The sequence below is a fragment of the Aulonocara stuartgranti genome (assembly GCF_965226115.1).
Source record: "Aulonocara stuartgranti genome assembly, chromosome: 9".
NCBI classification, from domain to species: Eukaryota; Metazoa; Chordata; class Actinopteri; order Cichliformes; family Cichlidae; genus Aulonocara; species Aulonocara stuartgranti.
The window spans coordinates 25,679,454-25,691,728 of record NC_138960.1 but is presented as its reverse complement, the minus strand read 5'-3'; the positions used below and the strand labels follow the sequence as shown (position 1 = coordinate 25,691,728).

At 41.5% G+C, this 12,275-nt stretch overlaps 1 protein-coding gene across 4 annotated transcripts in view; it reads left to right on the top strand.

Moving 5' to 3' along the window:
- LOC309714760 (uncharacterized protein) overlaps positions 1–10,702 on the top strand; it is a 118,940-nt gene extending 108,238 nt beyond the window's left edge. For all 4 annotated transcript variants that reach the window (XR_014279012.1, XR_014279013.1, XR_014279014.1 and 1 more), the window contains 2 exons: positions 5,993–6,144; positions 8,734–10,702. The gene's annotated coding sequence lies outside the window, so the exon portion shown is untranslated. The remainder of the gene's footprint in view (positions 1–5,992; positions 6,145–8,733) is intronic.
- Positions 10,703–12,275: the final 1,573 nt, after the last annotated feature.

Below are 12,275 nucleotides of genomic sequence, written 5' to 3'. Positions count from 1 at the left end.
TGATCAATTCATGAAAACACAACTTCCAGGATAAGTATAAGGATGGAAAAATCCAGCAGACAAATGTACAGATGAATAATTTCAACTGTTGTCTCTTATTCATCTTAAATGATTTGTGTGGGTCTCAATGCTCCATCCTTTAAAAAAAAATCACTTGTGTCCGCTCTTTGTTTTACATTCATATGTTCATACTTTAACCCAAACTAGTTGTAATTCCGATTTCTGTGGGAATATTATTTGCGTGAAAAATGTTGTAGCTTTATTGACTTTATAAGCACACATTAGCTTGCATGTATTCACTCTGCCTCTCTCTCATCTACATGTTCACACGCACAAGGGTGGCGAGATGGGATCCTCTGATTCAGCAAATCAAAGGCCTATCCTCCTGTCCATATTATCGATGCTGCTGGAGGGCCGTGGAGGATGCCGGGGCACAAGGCAGGGTGGGGGTGGGAAGAGCTGGCGGATCTGTAGGGGGGGCAGGGCAGGCAGGCAGGGCTGGAGCTGCAGATTATTCTGGAAATTGCCAGCTGCAGTGTCTGCAATCAGGATCAAACCGGTTCCGGGTGGGGGAGGAGAAAGTCACTGTCGATTTTTGTCAAGCCAGCCTGTGCCTGTGTGTCTCCCGGCTGAGTGGGATGACATTCGTGAGGACGATGGTGGAAATGTCCCACCACCTCATCCTCTCCTTAATAATTCATCCGCCTTCCCAGGCTCCCCGGCTGTGGCCGTGCTGCCTGCCTTTTAATGGAGCTGGTGATTACCAACACTGACATCTTAAGATTCAAATAATGCACAGACACCAAGCCGGAGCAAAATCAATAGCACATAGAGGGAGCGTAAAGCACATCCAGCAAGCATCTTGCCTACTACAGACTATACAAAGCTTGTACATGCAATAACACATCCAGCATTCCTTACTCTGCATGCTGCCTCCCCCTCACTGTTCCCAATACTGTTCCTGATACTATAGGGCCTTCATTTCCTATTTCCCTCCCTCTTCCTCATCTTCTCCTCCTCCCTGCATTGCCTATCCTCCCTCTTTCATATTCCTCTCCTTGTTTCTTCCTCTTCTCCTGCTCTGCCTCTTCCGCTCTCTGAGGATTGCAGGGCTCCTGAGGCGAGCAGCAGCAGAGCCTTGGGACAGACCCTGATTAAAACTGCCTGTTAATGACAAAGTCCCCAAATGCTGCAGCTCTCGCTCTAATCCTAATCTCTGTGTATCCGCAGGAGCATATATTTCTTCCCTCGCTTTAGCCCTCTGACACCAAACAGAAGCACAGAAGCAGGCAGCCATTTTGGAACAGCTGTATGGAGCTTCGTGTAATGGAGGAGGTGTTCACAGGAAGCCAGCGGGAACAAAAACCGTTGCACCAAATCTGCATCCAGTTGATTGTGATGATGTTAGGTTCTCCTCATCCCTCCAGATCTGTGCATCCAAAATCATTGCTACATATGGGATAACTACAGGTGCATGCCAGTGCAAGGCGCCTGAAGCCAGCCTAGTCTCGTCACTGAAAGCTCAATTTTAAGAGGCTTTAGTACTTAAACACAAGCTGTTCTGTCATTATTCGACTTTAAATAATCGACTGGGTAACCTTGAGTGCACAGGAGAAGCAACCCATTCACCTGAAAACAGGCTGATGTGCTAATAATACACAGGGAAGGTGAGCAGTTTATTTTAGCATGGGGAGGGAGGTTGGGGTCCGCGTGTCTCCAGTGATGCAGGGTTGATTTCTTTCGGCAGGCCCGCTAATGCCCCGAGGCAAGCGGGTGAAGGGCCGTAGAGGAGAGGGGAAGAGAAAGAATCTGGCCTGGAGAGACTTTGCTACACGAGTGCACTGGAGCCATTAAAATCTAACAAGAGATGAGTGTAACGGTATATATTTAGCAGCGGTGAAAGCCTGCTACACCTCTGTGCCGCTCTGCACTGGTTGTTCATATCTTTTGGTCACTGCAGGAGCTCAAATCAAAGCAGAAAAACTGTGAAGGATGAGAAAGAATGAAGGAGCAAACTGAGGTGTTTATCATTTGCTGTTGTTGCTGCTGGTGTGTAAAAGAAGCACGCCCTATCTGAGCAGCAACCACATTCGGTGCGATAAGAAACAATGGAGTCTTAAAATGAACAGGGGGGCTGGTTCAGTGCTTAGAATTATGGAAAGGATTTTGGGTGTGGGAAAAGGAAGAGAGCGTATAATGAATTTTCAGCAAATCGCAGAAAAGCATATGAAGAAATCTCTATGAAGACTTCTGTCTGTATCCCTCTGTCTTTTTCACTCTTTAATTTTTTCTCCCCCGTCTCTCTTTTTTAAAATCTATATCTCGTGGTCTTCTACTTTTGTGGATTTCACGATTTTATATGTATATATATCTTATATTCTCATCTGTCCACTGTGCCAATCTTTGATTCTGCAAACTGAAACATTATCATTGCAGTGCAGCATTATTTATTTGAGCCTCTTTATTCAGTTTTTTTTCTTCTCAGTATGTGTAAAATGTCACATCGTGAGACTGCTTTCATTCCTACTTGCATCGCTGGCCTTAATTGAGCGACTTTCCAGAACAACTAGAGAAATTGCACATTTCGTTTTGTCTCTGAGCTGATATTATGAGACCTAAAAAATATTTGGATTGTAATAAGTTAGGAGCATTTTTCTAAAGGAGTAATTTGATATTTTGGGAAATATAAATATTCAGTTTTTGGAGATGGAAGACTGATACAGCTGCTTCTGTATAAAAGTCTGTATAAAAGATATATAATGAATGATTTATGCATTTACTTTTAGTTTTTTAGCAAGTGTTAGCCATTTTTTGATGAGCCATCAGCTAGTACTAGCTATCTTGGTTAGCAAGATGACTACCACCAAATACCTGCTAATTAGTGGTCAGTCATAAAAAAAATACGAAGTCTTACCACATAAGACTTCTTACATGACTTGTCAGTACCATTAATCCCACAGAAAGCTTTGTTATTTGTCAGATAATTAAATTTATAAAACTCAAAAAGGTAGCAGCAAAGCAGTCAAGGCATCCAGTTCGGTGGCTCAAATTAGCCCAGGTAGCGTCCAGCGCTTAACTAGTTGTACGCTTGTCATTTAGAGTAGCCAGACCAGTGAAAATGCATTATTTTATGATTTAATATAATTTAAATAGTGAGATATTTTTAAAAAACACTTACTATAGTTAACAGAACCTTTTGTAAGCAGTAAAATCTGACACTTTACTGACTTTTAGAGCCAGTCTCCAGTGACTGCCGGAGAAACTGCAGTATGCACGCACATTAGCACTTTGAATCTTCTGTACAGGCTTCGGTTTTTTAGCCCTGAGGAGGTCCCCTTGCTAACTAACCATCAGTTGTGGTGACAGATCGAGTCAGCCTAGAGCTGCACAAATATAACTCTAACTTTTGGTATTAAAATGATTTCATGTATTTCAAAATACATGGGCCAAGTAAACTAAAATTGTCTTGTCGTCAGATTTACTTTGTTTTTCCTCTCTTTCAACACAACAAATATTTTTTTCTATTACTGACCTTTTATTGGCATTTAGTTGGAAAAGAAATCACCCCAGTCATACTTTCCAGCAGAATAGAGACGTCCGTTATACACGCAGGCATTTTCGTTCTGTCCACTGATGAATAGGAGATGGTTCTTGTAATTACAGGGTGCTTTGCGGAGTCTGATTGCAGCGCAACAAGGGGCAGAGAGAGCAAAGTTCAAGCTTCCTGATATTTCCCAGAGAAATAAATATAATCAAGAGGTGTTCTCGGGCTCCCGTGGATCACAAAGTTGAGTCCCCTTTGTGTGGACACCTTGGCACCGGAGAACCAAGCAAATGATTTAGTGAGCTGCAAAGGTTCTGAGATGTTAGAAAGGTGGGGAAAATTATAGAGAAATTATAGAGCTTCTTTAATCTATCCATCAGCAGCCGCCATGTGAAAAAGGGCTTGAAGAATTTTGCAGATTGCTTTGGAGCTAAAAAGTGTGGATTTTTTCTTTCTCTGGCTTCCCTCTGAAACAGCTAGGTGGAGTTCCTATGCCCTGAGCACAACCTCTCGATAAAAAGAGACTTTTTACTCCAAACGCTACAATATTCTTTCAGCTTAAACAAATTCAGTGGCTGTTCTTGCAAATTTTGCCTTCTTATCACTGAAATGACTCATTCGTGAGCACCGTGCCATAGAGATCAAAGAGTTTGCTGCATAGTGAAATCTCCATTTTGTAGCAATGCACAAGTAGATCTCACATCACCCTCTTAACATCAATGGTAGAAACATCAAATATTGAACTTAATAATTTGATGTTTAAATTGCATGAACTCCCAGACAAAGACAAAAGACAAGTCCTCATGCTACTCTTCACATATGTAATTCGAATCGATGGTTGCAATCCTCTAACTCTCAAACCGCAATCAAGGCTGAGGGTCTTGAAATATTTTCAGCTCAAACCTGTCCTTTTGAATATGAATACTACACAAGGTAGCATGCATTATGATAATAGCCTTCAATTACCCAAGATATCTGCATATCTATCTCCTCTACTTCTTGTAATGCAGTGAAGAGGAGCATTACACTTCTGAGGACACTATACGTGAGAGCCGCGTGAACGTTGGATCATCACTTCTCTCCCGCCTCTCGTAGTTGCGCGCTTAGCATCAGCATTCACTCCTCATTTCAATCGATATCAATTAATTATCACGGGCACTCCGAAATGATAAATGCTTTTTATCTATCACTTCACAAATCAGTGCCTTCTCTGTTACCGTGCTAATATTTCCTCCATCGTCTAGTCGCAGTGGACAATTTAAATTGAAGATGTATGATGAAGGAGAATCAATATTAGTGGTGGTCAGAGTAAAGGGGAGTGTGATGTCTGTGACAAAGATTTTTTTTAAAAGGTTATACCATCAACAACTCAAATTTTATTACAGTCGATCACAAACAAAGTGACCAGCATTGATTGCAACACGCCGAGCCCTTCGCGTCTTCTGTGCAGCCATAAATCACAGCTACTGTAGATCTTGGACTTTGTTGAGGACAGGATGTTAATTCAGAGGTTAATCTGTACACACTGACCGTGTTTTCATGGTTGTAGCTCATGTCTCATATTGAGCACGCACTGTCCTCTGTGACCGTGTGGCCGAGAACCCAGTGACCTGCTCTGGATGGTGTCTGACCCCTGAGGGCAGGGTGTACAGGGTGAATATGACAGGCAACGCCTCTCCTTGATGCTGTACCGTCGACCTTTGACATTTGTTTGAAAGCTCAGATTTTGGAGTAGAAACATAAATCTTTAAAGGAGATGCTAACAGTCACTCTAACATCCAGTGTAAGCTTGGCTTTACTTTGAAGGGAAACGTTATTTGAATGCAGACACAAATGGCTTGATGACAAACTGGAAGAAAGAAAATGTCACCCACTTTAGTAGCATTGTAAAAAAAATAACATTCAGATTCTTTGTCATTAATTATAAGCAACATGTAATTAAGTGTCAAAAACTGAAGGTGCTTAATGATTAATCATGATTTTTGATTATTATCTATATATCTATATATGAATATGCAGCTGTCTGGTTGTTATCCAGTAGGTAAGTAAGGTTTGAGCAGGTTTACATGTAAGCAAACACTAGTGTTGTGTGACTTTAGAAATTTTGGTATCGATCCAGTACCGAGTAACTAGAGGCCCAGCACCGCCGATACTAATACAAATACTTTTGTCCTATAAAGGCAGCTTATGTAGGGGTGTGCGGTGTGTCGTGATTCATGAGATGAACCGTCATCAATTTCCAAATTCTTAACACATTTTAATGATGATCGGTTCAGCTATCAAAACGATACCAGTACTGTACCAGCACTTGTATCATGCTGTTGATATTTGGATCACTATTTGGATTTTAAAAAAAATTTTAAATCCTGCATTTATGCAATGTTGAAACTAAAGCATTCATTATTTTCTGGTGTTTTATTGTATTTTCCATTGCTCATAATTTTACAGGAAGCCTTGAATCAGATGTCCTGTAGCCCCACCAGAAGCCCTGACAATTTATCCTGAGAGACGAAGTCTGTAGACGAGCCGTTTGGTTCCCACTTTGCTGCCGCTTAAGCTCCACTTTATTCCAATTCTCATTATTCACCATGTTTTATTAGGTAGGTGGTGGTAATTTTACCTCCTTTATATAGACTTTAGGTTTAGTCCCATGGTTGCCAAACCAGAAACTGAGCCCCTCCAAATGGCCACGAGATAAATCTGAGGGGTCGTGAGATGATTAATGGTGTTGGTAACAAGAAACAATAGTTAGCTGCAACATGTAGCTACTTGTTTGTGTGTAAGGATTTGGGGACACGGGCTGTTTCTCCAAAATGTTTAATCTTTTTGTGTTTTCAAAAGAAAAATTGGCAAATGAAAGTGAGATATGTTTACCGCTCTGGACCTCTAACCTTTAAATGAAAAGAAAAATATGCTGCTAAGTAGCTAGCAAGCGGTCTGTGATGCAGAAAAATGTGATACAATAAAAGATGCAATTTTGCTCTCCATAATCATATTATGTATGCAAAATAACTTAAAACCACGTTAAGTAAAGCACAGAATTGAGTTATGTTGCAGTGCTATACACTACAGTGTACATCAGTTTATTTCTATGCATTTAGATACAGCAAATGGAGCAAAAATAATTAAAGTTGTAATTAACTTTGCAATGTCAATAACGACAACACAAAAACAAGTTGGAAAAAGCGCCTTCACAGTGAGTCTAAACTCACTGACACTGATATATTCTGGTGAGATGTGTTTTGTTCTAAAATTACCGGCCCTACTGTAGAAATCATCAGGGATGGAGAGAGCTCCGTTCCTGTATTCCAATAAATAAATGTCATTACGCCTGAAGGGGTCAAACGTTTTTATTGTGCTTTTAATGCCAAGAAACCTGCAATGTTGTTTCTGCATTTCCTCCACAGAGCACATTTAGGTCTCCGTGCATATTTACCTAATTTGGATGGAATAGATTGCTCACAATGGTCTAATTACCATAATTATACATGTTACTATGGAAACCCACAAGTCCAGGTCCGATTCACTGTGTTTTACCTCCCAGACAGTTTTAATTGTTGTGATGTGAGATAAGAAATGGCCGCTGGCATTTTCAGAACTACTCCACCATTGGCTTTTAGCAGCTGCCTTAATTTCACTTTGTGTCAGCCGCAGCTGTGTTCAGTGTACTCTGCAACACCCACACACCTGTCGGGGAACGCTCTCTCATTATTCCAGCAGAAGAGGAATATGTAAACTTTGCTTGATGCGGTGTAATTTTGTGATATAACCTTTATTTCAAATCCACTTAATTCAGTTAATAAGTCACTAATCTAATAAAAATATAGTATGTTTCCAAATTAAATAAATGAAGTGAAGCTGACTTTTACGCTGTGCTTTATAAATTGTATATAATTTGATGGAAAATCTTAGTCCCCTTTATAAGTTGTGTTGCCAGTGTTGTCCATAATAAAGTCAGCAAACCTTTACCTGTATATCTTCTGAAATAACTGAAATAATTAAACTATAATAGAATGAACTCTGTTTCCAATTATAGCCGTTTTTATTGAAAAAGGGAAAAGTCATTTAGGCAGTCTAATTGAAAATATATCTCACATTCCGCATTAAAATTCCTCACGTTCCTCAACTTCCTGCAGAAGTTGTCATGCCCTCTGTGGCTCCCGGGCCTTTGCAGGACTTTCTGTGGAGTGTCCTCTGATTGTTTTTGCCCCGCAGAGGACGCAACTCAGATCTAAGACAACGGATCCCAATCAGTCATGGTAGCTGGCGTTTGGGCCGCGACACATCCCTCACTATTTCAGAGGTATCGATCGTTTAATTACACAATATGGGTCAGATTTCCCATGATAGATGACACTGTAAAGGAAAAAAAGACAAATTCGGTAACCGTAAAGGCAGAAAAGCAAAAGAAATTGCAAAAAGAAAGACAACTGAAGAAAGTTGGGGCGTTATTGTACAGTATATATAAAAAATAGTATTAAATATAATGCTGCATTAAATCAGTATTAATAATTTTAATTGTCCAGGGGATTTTAATGGTAACAAATGATTGTGGCACGATTATACACAGGACAAAAATGAAATGACTGGTGACAACCTTAACTGAAGTTCTTGATTAAAGTGTACTTCTGAGGTACTTCTGCTTTAGCTATAGCTTCTCCTCTTTCATACAGTTTCATTAATGAATAATATACCGATAAAGTACGAAATTATCAGGCAGCTGCATCTATTTGTATTGTGTATTTGTATTTTTTTAATAACTTAAATTTGGATAACCAGTTCTTGAAGTTCACTTGTACACTTGCCCACAAATACAGCATGCAGCAACAGCCGTGCTGTAATTCTTAAAGTAATAGTTTCCTCAAATGAACATTGATGTAACTGAGTGTAATATTGCAACTTGTGGAAAGCTTGCTGTGTAAACTCCTCCCTGGCTTTTTTACTGTGTATGTGTGTGTCTGTGTTTATGGTGGAATCACTGTAGTCTTATCAGAGCGAATCCCTCGTTGGTGGGACGGCTCGTGAAAAGCTTTCAGGCGACATAAACTTGCGGCTACTCGTCACAGTGCGCTACCTGTGAAGTAAAAGTGACGGCGTATGGAGGGAAGGGTGAAATCTTAGCCCTGCTATTTATGTGCTCTGTCTCTCTGTCTCCCTCAGCTGTGCTATTTTCTGCTCTCCCTCTGCAGCACGGCCCTCGCTCAGGCTCTCAGCTCTAATTCTGCAGCACTCGCCGACGTCCTTCATTTGACCTTGCCGCACCACGGTGCCCTCTGACGCCACGCTGTTATAGCTTCAGCTCGACAATGCGTCATTACAGGCACACACAAACACAAACACACACTGCCATCCTGCTAATCAATAGTGCATTGGGCTCCAGGTCAACAGAGGGAATTAACTGAGCATGCCCGATCACATGGTAAGAAACATTGTCTCTGCATTATAATGACTGCATGCATGCAAAGTGGCGTGCGTCCCTGTTCCCTGTGTGTATGTACTTTCAGTAATGAGTGCAGTGCAAATGCTAAAAGCGATATTTTGCCGATGACCTGCTGTTCACTTCACAGCGTTGTGTTTCTCTATGTGGGCTGTTTGAGCCTGTGAATGGTGATGGCGCTATGGAGGCTCCTAAACCTCTTCTATAGAGGTTACACTTGTATCATCTCATCCTCCGCCTGCACCTCGCAGTGCCTTGCTGTTGAACAGGAGGAGGAAACACACGTGTGTATGTTTCAGCCTATCTTGACTCCAGGAACAGAAGCCTTTTTCTGTGCAGCAGCATTGCATTATCGTTCTCTCAAGTCTTTCTGATTAACTGCTATGTATCGAGAACGTGCCTCTGTGATCCAATTATAACACACATAATCATCAAGTGATTTGTTGCCAGTGTAAATTTTGTACTTTGCGCTGCAATAATGTGTTTTTAGGCTCGTTTAACTACAGAAAGCCACCGTACTTCACGTGCAGCATGTTATGTGGAGCATTCAAAATGCCTGTTTTTAATATAGGAGAACATTAGTACATTTCAACAGTATTCATTCTGGACCTGCATCTGTATAAAAGGCTGACCAGTGAGATAGAAAAGAGTGCATGGCATTCTGCTCTATCTCTACCGCTCCATTCCACTCATCTGTCCCCAGGGCCAGAGTCAGAGCGGCGGGATCAAAAGTAAAATCAGAGCGGAGAGCTGTATCCAATCATGTCAGTCGGAGAGGTCTCTCCTTCTACTGTAGTCTGGCAACGTCCAGGGCTGAGGGCACTGATCTCTATCAACGAGGATAAATTCAGTCAAGCCGCTAAAATGTGTGGCGGCGGACCTCAAGTGATTTAAATCATTAAAATGAGGCCAGCTGCATCATGCAGTCAATGCACGCGGTGGGGGCATCCAGCAGCCTGCTACAGAGAAAAGAGTGCCATCATCTGGCCCCCGCTGATACATCCATCCTGCTGCAGATCGCATGTGTGTGCAGAGATGCAGCAGCTGATCTGTGCAACCTGCAGTGAAGGTATTTGTGTGTGCGCGGTCATGAAATAATAGGTGTTTGGTCCGGTATGATATTGCTGTCAAACTCCTGAAACCCTTAGGCCCATCCTAAAATTATGATTTGAGTCAAAGTATCCAGCGTCCACACACATTCAGAGCATACCTCCATCGTCAAAGTGTTTCTTTCACGTGAGGCCCATTCCGTGTGATCTGTGTTATGGCACAATTATCAGGGCCGATCGAGCGAGGATTCTCTGTTTTCAGGAGAAAATGTGCAAAAGCCTGACAGCATCTTAAGAAGAAGCCAGCAGCTTTTAAGTACAGACAGACAACAATCACACATCAACTGTTCCATTTCGCAGATAACAGAGCAGCCTCCTGCAACCATTATATGGGCCTGAGAGGGAGAGTGTGTGTGTGTGTCTTGTATAATTGTAGGGTTACAGATGTATGTTTGTATTCAGTCTGCTTATTGTAAAACGGTTGTGAGGTGTTGATTCACCTGTAAGTCTGTGATTGAAAAAGAAAATCGCTGCAAGCCTCTCAGACTCACACTCGGGACAAAATTGCTTGTTAGGGTGAAATTAAAAGAGTTTTATTAGTGCTCAACTCAGCTTTCGAGGTTATCTTTGACAAGGGTCTATGTTCTACAACTCATTCAAGCTTCATTTATTTATTTATTTATTTGCCTTTATTGATAGGAAGGTGCAGAGACCGGGAAGACAGTGGAGCCCCTTCAGCCCCTGCAGAAGCCCTCAGCATACAAGTCGCCTGCTCAACCATGTGAGCTATAGCAACGCCCTGGATTCAAACTTTATCAGGTGTAAAACGATTTAAGCAGTCTCCTTGTTATGCGTACTTGCATCTTGTCTTTGTCATTCGCTCTCGCACACACCGCCAAAAGATAAACATAAGCACGGCGCTGCGTGTCCAATTCAGAAAAGCCTTTGAAAAATAGACTCCGTGAAATCTCTGCTCAACTTGATGCTCCTGCAAACCACGAGAACGAAACAAACAGGTGGCGTTATCGGCGACATACCCGACAGCTAAAGCACACACGGGACCATCTAAGTCAATCAGCAATCACGTCTGTCCTGACCATAAACACACCTATTATACACACCAGGCGGTGTCAGTGTAAACAATGCAGAACAATACACTCTGCATTTCGAGCTGCACCGACTCCTCTGATTGGCTGAATCGATCGTCGGAGGCATTTGATGTTATAGGAGGAGAGGAGAGGCATATTGATTGGAGGATAATCAGAGTCAAGCTGGCTTGGTCCTCTTCAATAATTCAAAGGAAGGATTTGGGTGAGATTCCCTTAGATCGGAGGTGTGATGTACATTTCATAGCCTGAGAGTTTGGTAGCAGCACAGGAACGGGGAGATGTGTGTGTGTGTGTAAGACTGAGTGTAAGTGAAATGGGGGGGGGGTATGCGGGGAAGGGGGATGGCAGTCACGTCACGTGTGCCCAAACATGAGATACCTTTTGAACCAGTTGTAAGCAACAGCAATGTTGTTGTAATTGTGTTCTACAAAAATTAAAACTACTATTAATATTTTGCACGTGATGTGCATGTGTGTCATTTGTGCGCTTGAGTTCATGATTAAATTCATGCATTTCCTTTTTTGGAGGCTTTTCTCACAATGTTCTTGAGGCAGAATGTATAGCAAACTGTGTTTACCTCACCCAGAGGACCTTACACTGCAATCCAACCATTGATTTTCCTCTAACACCTTCAGCTCTGTATGTGTGACTAAGCCAGTTTTACCAGCCATGACATTTCTGTGAAAAATAGAACAAGCATAAACATTTTATCATATTTTTCTTCTTTCCTGTCTTCACTGAACGCAATAAAATCTGGATCAACATACTGCTGTCGGAACCTTAATCAGATTATCGTTAAACTTGCATCAGTTCACCTCAGATCAGCAGCATGTCAAATCAAATAAACTTCATCTGATTGCCTGTGTGTGGAATTTTAGACTTTAGTTAATATAGTGCTTTAACATTTAAATTTAGAAAAAAAAAAACAGATTACCTGCTTTAAAAATGTTGTTTTTAGACCTGCTAAACTGGGGGGGAAATGGTTTCTAAATAATTTAAATACCTTCAAATCACACAAGCTCAAAAATGCGCACAGAGTATTTCGTAGAACCACCACAACAGTGCCATCACATGAATAAATCAGTTAACTCTTTATTATTTTGATATGCATGCAGATCTGTGCAGCTTGCATGGGT